Source organism: Hyperolius riggenbachi, chromosome 6 (assembly GCF_040937935.1).
Source record: "Hyperolius riggenbachi isolate aHypRig1 chromosome 6, aHypRig1.pri, whole genome shotgun sequence".
NCBI lineage: Eukaryota > Metazoa > Chordata > Amphibia > Anura > Hyperoliidae > Hyperolius > Hyperolius riggenbachi.
Window position 1 is genome coordinate 125,535,853 of NC_090651.1, and position 14,007 is coordinate 125,549,859.

At 45.8% G+C, this 14,007-nt stretch overlaps 1 long non-coding RNA gene across 7 annotated transcripts in view; it reads left to right on the forward strand.

Annotated features, from left to right (window-relative positions):
- Positions 1-14,007, forward strand: part of LOC137521081 (uncharacterized) — a 103,857-nt gene that overhangs the window by 24,768 nt on the left and 65,082 nt on the right. For 6 of the 7 annotated variants that reach the window (XR_011022019.1, XR_011022016.1, XR_011022018.1 and 3 more), the window contains 2 exons: positions 3,066-3,177; positions 9,567-9,678. This is a non-coding gene — a long non-coding RNA (uncharacterized lncRNA). The remainder of the gene's footprint in view (positions 1-3,065; positions 3,178-9,566; positions 9,679-14,007) is intronic. The other variant, XR_011022022.1, reaches the window with a different exon arrangement.

A 14,007-nucleotide genomic window follows, 5' to 3' on the forward strand; every position in this document is an offset into this window, starting at 1 on the left:
CCTCTGGATCCTAATCCTTCCCTCTGGGGGCCGAGCACAGACCCTCCTAAGTTCTCTGACGAGGGCTTGTCAGTAATTTGACCAGGGCTGCGCTCTTCTTGAGGCAAAAGAGTGGCCACGCCTGTCTAAGCCGAACCCGCTCATGCACAAGCAGCTCCATGCTACTGTGCAGGTGTGGCCTTGCTTATGCCAGAAGCGTGCAGGCCCCGATCAGCTGGCGGATCAAAGGACAGCAAGGAAGCCTCATTAGGATGCAGTGGATACCCTCTCCTTAGGCAAATATATATATATATATATATATATATATATATATATATATATATATATATTATAATATTTTGGCAGAGTGGCTTCAAGCAGGAGTGGTAGGCAGAACAATGCAGGCAGCTGAGACAATCTGGCACTATAGATCTCTCAGGGATGCATTGGGGCCACCAGACATACCCTAGATTCTCAGCAGAGGCAAATATGACCAACCACCTCAGCTGAGAACTACGCTGAAATTTAAGAGCCTGCATATATATGTATAGTGAAAACTTGAATTCTCTCATTTAACGTATTGTGCTCTCTGCCCGCTTCTGTCCCCACCTCCTTGAGCTTCCTCCAATCGGAAGCTAAGCCGCAACCTGCGAGGTACTTCCTGGGCCCGAAACTAGTATTGCACGGAAGTGTATTGAAAAAATATGCTTCCACGCATGCGCGTCTCAGCACAAACGCAGAAAATGCAAAAAAAAAACAAAAAAAAAAACACTACATCACCATAGACTTACATGAATTCCGGTCACCGTGCTTGCCGACCCCAACTCGCTGTTGTCCGCGCATCACATTGATGATGAAATGAAATCAAAATTTCCAACCTGCCTGACAGAATTTTTTTTTTTTTCAATTTAACTTGAAAAAAAGTTAGAAAACTGATGTTCAGTGCAGTAGCAGGATTGCAGTAAGGCCGGCTTCAGACTGTATACAGGGGCTGCACCACACCACCAAAAATCAGGCCTTCAGGGATTCCCGTGTTAGAATGCGGTAATCCTCTTCTGGCCGAGATCCAAACAGGAAGTGACTCTTGTTGTGGTCACTTCCTGTTTTAGAGCCGCAACATCATAATGCAAACATTGTATCAAACCCTGTTTTGCCATAGACTTACATGACTTCCAGTCCGCCGCTGAGGTTGCGTGGTAACGTTTGTTTGTCCATGTGGTAGATTGGCTACTTCTGGCACACCGCATACTGTATGAAATCACCCACAGGCTTTCATTAGCATAGCGGTGAGATGTGGTAAAATGACCCATTGCACCGCACCAGTCTGAAAGGAACCTAAGGTTTTGGTCAAAACAATCGATGTCTTTTGAAAACGGATCATTTCTATTGAACTGTATGCAGTCAGCTTCACTTTACTGGACACCACTATATTAACCATTACCTTGGCTTAGAGCAGGGATGTTAGACTTCAGTCCTCAATAGCTAAAGTCCTCACACATTTTTGGCACAGCTCAAATTGATGGGACTGAGGGCTTGTTCACACTGAGTGTTAGCCAAATTTTTTTTTTTTTTTTTTAGCCATGGCGATTTAGCAAATTGCCCTAAAAGTGCTTGTGCAATGATTTCCTATGACAGTGTTCACATTTTAGCGTTTCAGTTTCCTTGAAATCGCAAATGCTCTACATGTACCATTTTCTGAGCACTTTGGCTCAATGGAAGGTACAGGGAAATCGCAAAATGCTTGAAAAGGTGCTTTTATTAATAAATACATTGTATTTATTTCCGGCTACAAGAGTTCCTTTCCTGACTAACGTCAGGAAGTGAAAATCTTAACCGCTTAGCAAAAGCGCTTAGAAAAGAGCTCACAAAAGTGTTTTTCTAAGCGCAGGGAAACACTCAAATACAACATTGCTAAGAGAAAAAGAGATTTCCGGGAGCAGCTGCTCGTAACAGTAAAACTCAACTTTTAATAGACTTCCTTAAAAAGTACTTCCATGCAGCAATAAAATTGTAGATACAGAGAGATACTTATCAAGCACATGCAGTCATAGCGGTGCGGAGGATTGACTCATCCTCCGCACCTTTATCTGACTGCATGTGCTTGATAAGTATCTCTCTGTATCTACAATTTTATTGCTGCATGGAAGTACTTTTTAAAGTAAACGGGAACCGCATTTAAAAAAACAAAAAATGAAGCAAATACTTGAGGGAAGGCTCTGGGTTGTATAGAGCCTTCCGTCTCCTCTCTCGGGGCTCTCTATCCTGTGCTGGCTCCCCCTGTTTCAATCCCCCACCGAAAGGATATTTGGAAGTCTTCGGGAGCAGTGTCCTCCCAAAGACGTGCGGCTCCATACTGCACAGGTGTGAGCGTGCAAGAGAGTGCGCAGGCGCAATACAGGGCCGCCCTTCTTCAGGAGCACTCGGGCTCCCTGAAGACTTCTGGAGTCTCCTTTGGCCAGGCAAAGCAGTATTTGACTAATTTAATCAAATACTGCTACCAGGAGAGCCAACACCGGAACGACGGGACCAGGAGAGGAGCCGGAAAGATCTATAGGACCCAGAGCCTTCCCTCTCCTTGGGTAAGTATCTCATTTTTTTTTTTTTTTTTTTTTTTTTAAAGCGGTTCCCATTTATTTTAAGGAAGTCTATTAAAAGTTGAGTTTTACTGTTATGATGAGCTGCTCCCGGAAATCTATTTTTCTCTTAGCAATGTTGGATAAACTATACATTATTCTGGATGTTGCACCATCATTCTAAATGTTTTTGCAGCTGATATATATAGTGTGCACTCGCTACACCCAACTCCTCTGCTATATTGAAAACTCAATAAATAGCCCAGCGCTTGCGATTGCACTGGCGATTAATGTGAACAAAGCCTAAATCAGAAAAGGTGGTGTTCACCAACTAGAACTCATTTCTCAGTCTATCCTAAACATTGGCATGGATATGGCCGTCGAGGACTGGAGTTTAACATCTATGTTTTACAGCATGGGCATACTGTTGGATTGCCGAGCAGTTTTGTGTATTAGTATTGATGCTGCTGTATACATCTATAACAAATCCTCACCAGCTATTATATCTTTCAGGATCCTGATGTCATCAGCAGTGAACTTCCTGTAGAAAGTGGCCCAGCTCCAGAAGACAAAGGTAGTACGCTAATGCGCCCAACCAGTTGCAACAGCATGACTCCTCTGATTGGTAAGCCTTTTCTCCCGGCTATGCTGGACATGCAAACCATGGAACATAAGATAGCAGATATTCCTGAGGAATTACCGGTTGAAAACATGGTTGGGCTGGAGCCTCAGAGCACCCACTCTGCAATGTACTGGTGAAACTCCAGAGGTTTCATGGGCTCCATCAAACCCAATCTCCAGCACAGAGATAAAACCCCAAATGTCCCTCAAACAATACCTCTGGAACCCAACGTCCGGGTCTTGGGTTATGAAGAGAACCTCCTGACGTCCTTAACCATCCTAGTATTCAGCTAGGAGAAGACTCAGGTTCAAACCTTGGGACTGTGGGAGCTTTTTCCACCTCAAGCCAGATATTTCAGCATTTCCAAAAACAAGCACCCCCTGGCCACTTTCACTTGTCTCAAGTTAGACTGCAGGCAAAAAAAAAACAAAAAACTTTGTCCCCAGTAAACACTGAACTTTCTAAGAAGTACTGACAAGATAAAGCTGAAGCCAAGAGACCAACATCAACCTCTAATGTTACATATTTCTCAGTTTAACTAGGAACCTCACTGCAACTATCCATCTAGTAAGGCCCAATGCACATTGGCGTTTTGAGCCAAAAGGATCCAGTGAGCGGATCCGGTCTCCGCTTCACCGGATCCGGATGGCTCAGGCGTGGCCTGGCTCACATAGTGAAAACGGATCTGATCAATGATTGATCAGATCCGTTTTCATTCAGAAAATATATACCTTATTTTCAGTAGTAGCCGGCGGTAGAGGCTTCCTCTTCTTCCGCTGTGATTACACAGTCACATGACGCGGAAGACGACGGAAGCCTTTACCGCCGGCTACTACTGCAAATAAGGTATGAATAAACCCTCAAACACCCGGCATGTCGCCACATGCCCCCATCCCCTGTGGAACAGTCTGTTTATTCACTAGTTAGAAAAAACGTTCCGTTTCTCATTGCCCCAATGCTGCAGTATTTTGTGTCCGGATCCATTCCGCTGGGCAGAACGGTCCGGAAAATTAGGGCCTGCAGCATTTTTTAGATCGGTGGACCGGAACGTATCCGTACCAACGGACGCATGTGAATGGATCCAATCTGTTAACATTGGATCCATTCACATCAGTTCCGTTTGTACAGTATACGTAACGATCCGGAAGAAAACGCTAATGTGAACCGCGCCTAAGCCATAGAACTCTATACAAAGAACAGCTTGTCCTGCTGAAACGTCTGAGTAACACTGATGATGAGATGCACCTAGGTTTAGAGGACATAAAACAGGGAAAAAATATACTAAACCTGGTGCGTCCATGGTGCAGGGTCATCTTATGGACCTTTTTGCCCCCATTTATTCTGTCCCCCTTGTGCCTTCCTTGTACCTCTTGTGTCGCTTTGTCTCCTTATTTGTCCTTGTCTCCTCATTTATCCCCATGTCCTCCTTCATCTCCATGTCCTCCAGTGTAATTTGTCCTTCTGTGTCATCTCTCTCCCATGCAGCCAGTGCGGTGTGCGCCGCTTCGGTCCGCACATAGCCTTCGACAAGCCTTGAAAAGCTATATACCAATCAGGCAGGGGTGGTGCCCCAGACCCACCAATCACAGCTGCACACTGCTCCCTTTCTTAACTGGAACCGATGATTTTTATGGGCGAGACCACGGCTCCATCATTGGTGCACTCCCTCAGCAGCAGTAACCAGATGCCAGGGTACTTCCTGCTGATTGGAGAGGCATGCACCTATCACGCCATACCTATGATGCCTAAGGGCACCCCTGGCACAGTGTCTGGGACTGGTGGCAGCAGACGCTGCAATATGAAGGAATTTGTGGGGGACACCTGGCGCCAATCCGAATGTTATTATTCGGACTATAAGATACACAGACACACTTTAGGGGGAGAAAAGGTGCATCTTATAGTCCGAAAAAATATGGTGCTTTTCATTACATTTGAAAGTGTATTTCAACATTGTAAGCACGTTCTCTGGCCAGTTGATGAGCTAACTCTGTTTATATGAGTCTCTAAAGACAACTAGAGAACTACCGTATTTTCCGGACTATAAGACGCACTTTTTCTCCCCCAAACGTAGGGAGAAAAAGTTCCTGCGTCTTATAGTCCAAAGGCAGGGAGCCCCCGACTTGCCAATATTAACCGCTGACCTGCCACGATGTCGGAGACTCCCTGCACTCACCGGTGTCCTAAACTTTCCCTGCATGAATGCAATTAGCGGCAGCCGCTGTCACTCGCCTCATTGCTGGAGCCTGCGGTGATGAGCTGCTGCCGGCCCCCTCCTGTCCTCGGTGTCCTCGGCAGCCGCGGGCATCACATACCTCATCCTTGGAACCCGCATGGTCAGGCGCTTCCCTCTCACATGCCTTCACTCTAGTGACGGTCGCGTCTGGATGATGATGCCCGCGGCTGCCGCTGCTTGTTATATTAAGAGGGGGAAATCGATCCAGACACCGGACACACCGAGGACAACACCGAGGACAGGAGGGGGCCGGCAGTGGCTCATCACCGCAGGCTCCAGTGATGAGGTGAGTGATAGCGGCTGCCACTACCGCTAATTGCATTCATGCAGTAGGACATAGAGGGGGACATCAGGAAGACAGAAAGGCAGCCAGAAGCTCATCACTGCGGGCTCCAGCGATGAAGCGAGTGATGGAGGGGGACATCAGAAGGACACAAAGGGATACATATTAAGGACTTGAAGGGGGGCAAATGGAGGACTTGAAGAGGGATATTGAGAGGACACTCTGGGGAAAATCTGGACACAAAGTGGGACATTTGGAGGACACGAAGGGGAAAATCTGGAGGACACAAAGGGGGATATATTGATACAAAGAGGGACATAAATGGGGCATTAGGAGGAAACCAAGGGGACAGGAGGAGGGCACCAAAGGGAAAGAACATCTACAAGATGCCCCTGGACCGTAGATGCACCAGGTTTAGTTTTTTTCGCCCCCCCCAATGTTTGCCCTCTAAACCTAGGTGCGTCTTATAGTCTGAAAAATACGTAAGTTCTTTGATTTAAATGTACCTGAGGCAAAATGTGACATGAGATAAATGGGTATGTGCAGTACAAAATACTAATAACCAGGCTGTTTTACCTGCTTTATTTTGCTGCCTGAAAAAGTTAATTTCTAGGCATGTAAGTGAGAGATTTTGTCTTGCCAGTAGATTGTTGGGTATATAGTAAACATCAACGATAAGCAAATTACAGACATAAGTTTCCTGGGAGAATACAACTTCTGAGGGCAGGGATAAATAAAATACATGAACTATTGATCTTTTTCTAACTTTGGGACACTTAATAGGCTGACACTGATTAGAGACTGTGAGGGCGCGATTCCACTAGAGCGGCGCGTGTCTGGGATACGCGAACCGGCTCTTCCGGGTCTGCGGGGAAAGCACATGAATCCCATCAGCCGTGCCATGCACGGCTATGGGATCCGCAGCCTCCCGCGCCGATTCGGATGGAAAAGCCGGCCGTATCGCTAGCGGTAGCGATTCGGCCGGCGTTACCATTGCACCCTATGGCAGAGTTTCCCCGCACTATTCGCCTGCGGGGAAACTCTGCGGATTCGCGGCAGTTTCCGCTCAAGTGGAAACGTGCCCTAAAACATTCAACCTACTTTGTAGATGTTTAACCTGCTCCCGACCACCTAACGCCGATTGGCAGTAGCAGTGTAGCTCTCTGGGGACCACCAAAAGGAGTCATCTCGCTTCTTGCGAGATTAGCAGGGAACAAGCACCCGCATGAGCCTGTGTTCCCTGCACTACGCAGAGGGGGTCGCCGCAATCAAGCCTGCCAGCTCAGATTTAAAAAAAAAAAAAAGGTAAAACGTACAGTGCTTTGGTCTAGATAACAATCTAATCCTTATCGTAGGCATACTGTATGCCTATGTATGCATCATGTAATGTGTGAATGGTAGTGTAGGGCCAAATTAGGAGGGGAAGGGGGAGGTATATAAAAAAAAAAAAAACATTTTGCTCTTTAACCGTTATGTTTACTACTCCTAAAAATGACTTTATTTCATCAGTTTATTTTTACCTCAGGTTCACTTTATAAGCTTCAAAGATAAAACAGTTAGGATGTGTCAGTATTTTTTGTCAGAGTAATTAAAAAAAAAAAAAAAGTCAGATTCTGATACATTAAATTCACTCCATAATCCACAGTGATTTCTATAGCAACCTTGTTGTTTGTACAGTTTTCTAAAACGTGTGGGGTATTCCTTTAACCATGCTGTGCTAATAGACAAGCAGCTTTGGTGATCATCACTAAAGCACATGAAGGCCTCGATTCACTAACCGGCACTAAGCCGGTTAGGTGGCCTTAGCAGTTAGTGGGCGCAAACCACAGTGTTAGGTGGTTTGCCCACAGGACCACCCACATCGCGCGCAGTAATAGTGCACGGTGCAATGATAACATCGCACACGCTGCCTTGTCAGTGTATCCGTTTTCGACACACTGGGTGCGACGTTTACAAGGTAGCGGGTGCGACATTATCGTCACACTGCGCACTATTACTGTCTCGCCGCGCGCGATGTGGGTGGTCTTGTGCGCTATGTAGCTTTGAGGGACTATTAGTGCCCGCAAAGCTACTTATGGGGCACGAAATGGCTGTTCACTCCGGCGCTATCACTTAGCGCCGGTTAGTGAATTAAGCCCTAAGTGTCCAAATCACCAGAAATGCTCCCTTCATTTCAGGTACATTAGAAGACATAACATGAATGGCCTCAATTCACGGAGCATTATCAAACGTTTATCAAACACTTTATCTAACGTTTGATAATTTACCTCATGGGTAAAATCTCATTTTGAATTCACTAAGGTGTTATAGATTTGTTGAACGTTTTATCGGTAAAACATTTGATAAATATATAACACCTTAGGGAATTTAAAATGAGATTTTACCCATGAGGTAAATTATCAAACGTTTGATAAAATGTTTGATAAACGTTTGATAATGCTCCGTGAATTGAGGCCAATGGTTTATGTGCAAATGACATGAATTGATGTAACCCCAGTAAGATTAACCATCAGCATAAAATGGATGTTACACAAATACATAACTAGCGGGCACGTCTTACAGGGAACCTTAACATAGGGATATGGAAGTTTCCTTTTAAACAGTACCAGTTGTTTGTCAGTTTTGCTGATCTCTTTGGCTAGAGTAGTGGCTGAATTACACACCTGAAACAAGCATGCAGTTAATCCAGTCTGACTTCAGTCAGAGCACCTGATCTGCATGTTTGTTGAGGGGCTGTGACTAACTGTATTAGAGACACAGGATCAGCGGGAGAGTCAGGCAACTGGTATTATTTTAAAAGGAAAAATCCATATCCTTCTCAGTTTAGGTTCCCTTTAAGTCTGGATACAAAATGGCTACTACTGCTGTGAGTAGACAGCGGGTCCTTTTTAAAATTACGTTGCAATGAAATGAATTATGCTTGGTTAAAGGACTTACGGGCCCAAAACAGGAAAAAAATGTCTTTACCTGTATGAATTTGTAACGCACGGAGGACGCCATCCGCGCCCTCCGTGCAGCTCCGCCGGGTCCCCGCTGCTTTTGCTCCCCCCAACCGGACCCCGACCCCACAGCCCGGGTCGGTCGCTCCTTCCTCCTCAAAAATGGCCGCCGGAGGAGGCCGCGGCTGCGCAGTCCGCACCGATGCGAGTGCGGCTGCGCAGCTCTAGGGCCTCCCTCCCCGATCCACACGCGTGCGAATGGCGTCCTCCGTGCGTTACAAATTCATACAGGTAAAGACATTTTTTTCCTGTTTTGGGCTCGTAAGTCCTTTAAGGTGGTTGTTGTCAATAGATGGAACTATTGTAATAATATAAATAAATGTTCCTCTATACACTAAATATCTTGTTTATTTTAATTTTATTTTGGTAAACCCAATCATATTTTTCCATTTTGATAGTTATTGTAAACGTAACAGTATGCTGATGGCATGCAGTATTTAAGACTTCCCGCAAACTTGTAGTGAAAATGGCACAATAAATACAATTCCTCATTTTTTACAATATTCATTTAGACAGTGTTTGCCCACTTTTAAAATCTTTCCTCACCTCGCTTTACATTCTGACATTTATCAAAGGGGGCTACTGTTTAGGGCTGAAACCCACTAGCAGCCTTTTCTAAGCGCTAGTGGTTTAAAAACCTGTTAGCTAATACAATGCTAAAAAAAATCATATTGCTCAAGTGGGATCACACCCATAGCATTATATTAGCGTGAGCTTTTCAAATCATAAGCGCTTAGAAACGTACTGCTAGTAGGTTCCAGGCCTTAGTCCTGCCAGCTGATCTCTGCAGAATGTTTGTTTACTGAGAGGTCTATGCACAGAGGGAGATACTGCTTGCCTTACAGTTGAAAAAAATACGTTCTTTCTCTTAACGCAGCGAGGATCACAGACAGCAAATTATCAGGACCATGGTCATGACATCACATTGTGGGAGTGGTTTCGCTGCAATACCAGTCATACAGACCCCCTTGGTGATCTATTTGAAATAGGTAAAGATTTCTCATGATAAATGGGTTATTGCCTACTGATTGGGATGAAGTTCAATCCTTGGTTAAAGTTCCTCTTTAAAAAAAACTGTAATGACATACCATGGGTAGGGAACCTATGGCTCGGGAGCCAGATGTGGCTCTTTTCAGGGCTACATCTGGCTCACAGTTAGGGGTTGATTTACTAAGCTACACTGCTCAAGCAGCGGTTTGCTATTCCCAATGTGACTCTGGCCTAAACGATCTTTTGAAGAAAAAATAAAATAGTTTAAGACCCTGCCTTATTTTCAAGGAGCACGTGTCAGAAGCATTTCTGATGTGGAAACCATGATAAATAATGGTTCTACTGCATAATTTATTACATTCTGCTACTGTATATGTCAGGGGTCAGGAACTTTTTTTGTCTGAGAGCCATAAACGCCACATTTTAAAATGTAATTCTGTGAGAGCCATACAATAGATTTCAAACTAGGATAGTGTGCCTGCGCAGCAGAGAGCTCATGTCCTTGTTGCCATGGGTATGTGTACACAGTTGATCCTCCGGGTAGGGGAAGTGTGGCCATGGGTATGTGTACACAGTTGATCCTCCGGTTAGGGGAAGTGTCAGACATGTCTTCAGCTTATCTTGGGTTTCAGCAACATCAGCAATTTCCCTGAGAGCCAGACAGGAGAAATACCCACTAACAGCTTGTACAATTAGCAAGCTGACGTGGGGTTTGGTTCACTTTGTTGGATGAGATCCTTACTTTGATTGGCCCAACAGGCTGTCACTTTACAGGCAGCTTATTGGTCCAAAGTCAAGTGACAGACAGCCTATAGGGCCAATCAAAGTGCGGGGATCTCGTCGGGGTCAGCCATACACCCCTGATATTACAATTAAAGGGGTTCTATGGGGGGGTTAAAACAAAAACTGACACTTACCTGGGGCTTCTACTAGCCCCCTGCAGCTGTCATGTGTCCGCATCGTCCTCTAAGATCCTCCGCTCCCCGCCGCCATCATCGTTCAATTATTTGGCGCTAGCGCTTTCAAAAGCGCTAACATAATATATGGCAGTGGTCTCACAGCGGGGATCGCTGGCGATTTGCATTTTGCGGAAAACGAAAAATGTTTTTAGAGTGATCACGGTTCTAATGTTTAAACATTGTGAATCTCGATTGCTCAAAAATCACAAAAATGTCCAGTGAGAAATTGGGAAAAACCCCTCTGCAAAACACAATCTCTCACTGGACATTTTTGTAATTTTTTTTTTTTTTTTGAGCAATCGAGATTCACAATGTTTAAACATTAGAATCGTGATCACTCTAAAAACATTTTTCGTTTTCCGCAAAATGCGAATCGCCGGCGATCAAATAGTGGCGGCGGGGAACAGAGGATTGTAGAGGATGGTGTGGACACACACACACACACACACACACACACACACACACACACACACACACACACACACACACACACACACACACACACACACACACACACACACACACACACACACACACACACACACACACACACACACACACACACACACACACACACACACACACACACACACACACACACACACACACACACACACACACACACACACACACACACACACACACACACACACTCACACTCACTCTGCAATATCAGGATTGCATAGATTGTGAAAGAGAAAAGATAATACTTTTCTATCATTCTCCCAGTACAAGACTGTTTCTGTTCAGATGTATTTGTATATTATCATTATTAAAGAGACCCTGTACTGAAAAAGTGCCCCGGGGGGTACTTACCTTGGGACGGGAAAGCCTCTGGACTCTCTCGGGGGTGCTGTAGAGGCTCTCGGCTTGGAAATAGCCAATCCCAGTCAGGTCCACTCTACTGTGCAGACTCAGACTTGCACCTGCGCAGTAGAGCGGACCTGACTGGGATCAGCTATTCCCAAGCCACTACTGCACCTGTGCTGGACCCGGGAATGTAAATATTTACATGCCCGCTGTTCAGAGTGGCATAGCAAGACCACGGTGGGACGGAGGAGGACAGGGGAAGCCTCGATAGGTTCCAGAGGCTTCCCCCTCCCGAGGTGAGTACCCCCTAGGGGCATTTTTTTTTCATACAGATACTCTTTAAGCCTCAGAAATTCTTAAAACATATACTGTACTCCCTGAGGCCTACTAAAGTACACCCAGGGGTACACGTACGCCATGTTGAGAACCTAACAGCTATTGGGTACTCTAAAGTACTGCAACATTTATCTGGGACCCATCAGATCACAGTAAGTATTGCTAAAGGATGAATGAAATGGCGTGTGTGAAGTTGCTGTAGCATACTGTACATTTAATGGCAACAATGACACTTTGTAAAAATGTACTGCAGATACTGTATATGGCTACAATTACAAGACTGCTATATGACAAAAGGCGATAAATAAAATCAGCGTCAGGCATTGCGGTGGCTCGTGATTGGTTGTTTACCGAGTAATGGAGGGGTTAGGGTAAGATGTACTGCCCCTTTAACACGTGTGCTCTGGGTACAGAAAAAGAGTCCTATGTAAATCTTCATTAGTAGATGAATTCCCCCGGCACTACTTAAACATAGGATAAAAAAAATCAGTACTTTTCCGTTAGCCGGGCATAAGTGTAATAGGGCAAAAGTAACATGTTCTGTGAGGCCGTTAGCCGCCCGCAACTTGCGCCCGGCTAATGGAAAAGTACCAAAAATTCTTTGTCGGCTTTAGGGTTGCTGCAGTATGACCGTATACCGCAGTTTGATTGTGCATGGTAATCGTACTATGCACAATCCTGGTTTACCGGTTTTAGGGGGTGGGGCATCGGCGGTGAAGAGAACGGCCGCATCGGCGGGGAGAGCGGGCAGAAACTCACCTTCGTTTGGCCACATGCGGCTACAATCTACTTCCTCCCAGGCGTAGTCGCTTTGGTAACACCATCCCCTGTGATGTCATCACAGGGAGCCCCTTGTGATTTCATCACGGGGCGCTGTTATTAACGTGACGATGCCTAGGAAGAAGGAGATAGATGCTGCGTGTGGCTGACTGAAGGCAGGTGAGTTGTTTCTGCTTGCTCTCCCCCACCGCACACTGGAGGCACCTATATCGGGGGCAACTATACTAGCTATCTAACTGGGAGCAACTATTAGGGCTGAGCTCTCGGATTCCGAATTTCGAGTTTGCCATCGGAATTTGGCAGTTCCGAGTAAGCACTCGAAACTCGAAAATTCGGCAATTCAGAGTACCGAATTCGCGTTTATATTGAAGTCAATAGTGCTAAATTCCGTGGTTAATTGTAAAGCCCCCTTACATGCTATCATCACCAAATTTGGCATGTATATTAAGCAGATGAGTAGGAACATGGTAAAAAAAAAAAACATTTTGTGAAAAGACCTTAGTTTTTGAATTAAACGATTTTAAAGTTTAAAAATGGTTTTTAAACTGTAAAATGATACTGCTGCAGTACAGGTTACTGCATTCCGAGTTCTACATACAAATTGTATACATTTCATGAAAACAGACAGCGTGGGGTCCCCTCTCCCAAGCCTCCTTAACCCCTTGTCCCCCATGCAGGCTGGGATAGCCAGAATGCGGAGTCCCGGCCACGTGGGGCTTCGCACCCTGAGCTATACCAGCCCGCATGGTCCATGGTATGGGGGGGCTCTGGAGGAGAGGGGCGGCCAACCTCCCCCAGAGCCCTTGTCCAATCTATGGATAAGGGGCTCTTCCCCACCTCTGGTGCCCGAGGAGGAGGTGGGGGCCGCCGACGTCCTGGGGGGTTTATGGTGCCATCCGGGGGTCCCCTTTAACAAGCAGACTCCGGAAGCCGCCCCCTCCCCAGGAGAAATAAGTATAGGGGTACACGAAACCCCCTTACCCATTTCAGCAGAGAGTTAAAAAAAAGAAACAAAAACACAACGGAAAAAGTCCTTTATTGCTCTGGATTAACCAGGGATACTTACCTTGCAATAATCCCACGCCAGTATCCTCAGGAGTGGTCCCACGCCAGTATCCTCAGGAGTGGTCCCACGCACCCACCCAACTCCCGGGGCTGAATGGCTATAGACAGCCTCTGCAGTCTGTATTGCATAAGCTAGAAACACGAAAATTGTTTGCTAAAACAAGAATTTTCAGCAAACCGTGCCATAAACAAAATGGCTGCTGGGGAATTCCCGTTCCCCGGAGGCCACATCAGAGTGTCAGACTGAGCGTTATTTCACATAACTAGGTGGGTCCAGGGGACCAGGGCGCCTCCTGCTCTGGTCACCTGGACCCATCATCTATGGGAAAAATGGCTAGTTTCGCCACTCTAGTGTGGCCTCCAGCGTTCCAGGATTTC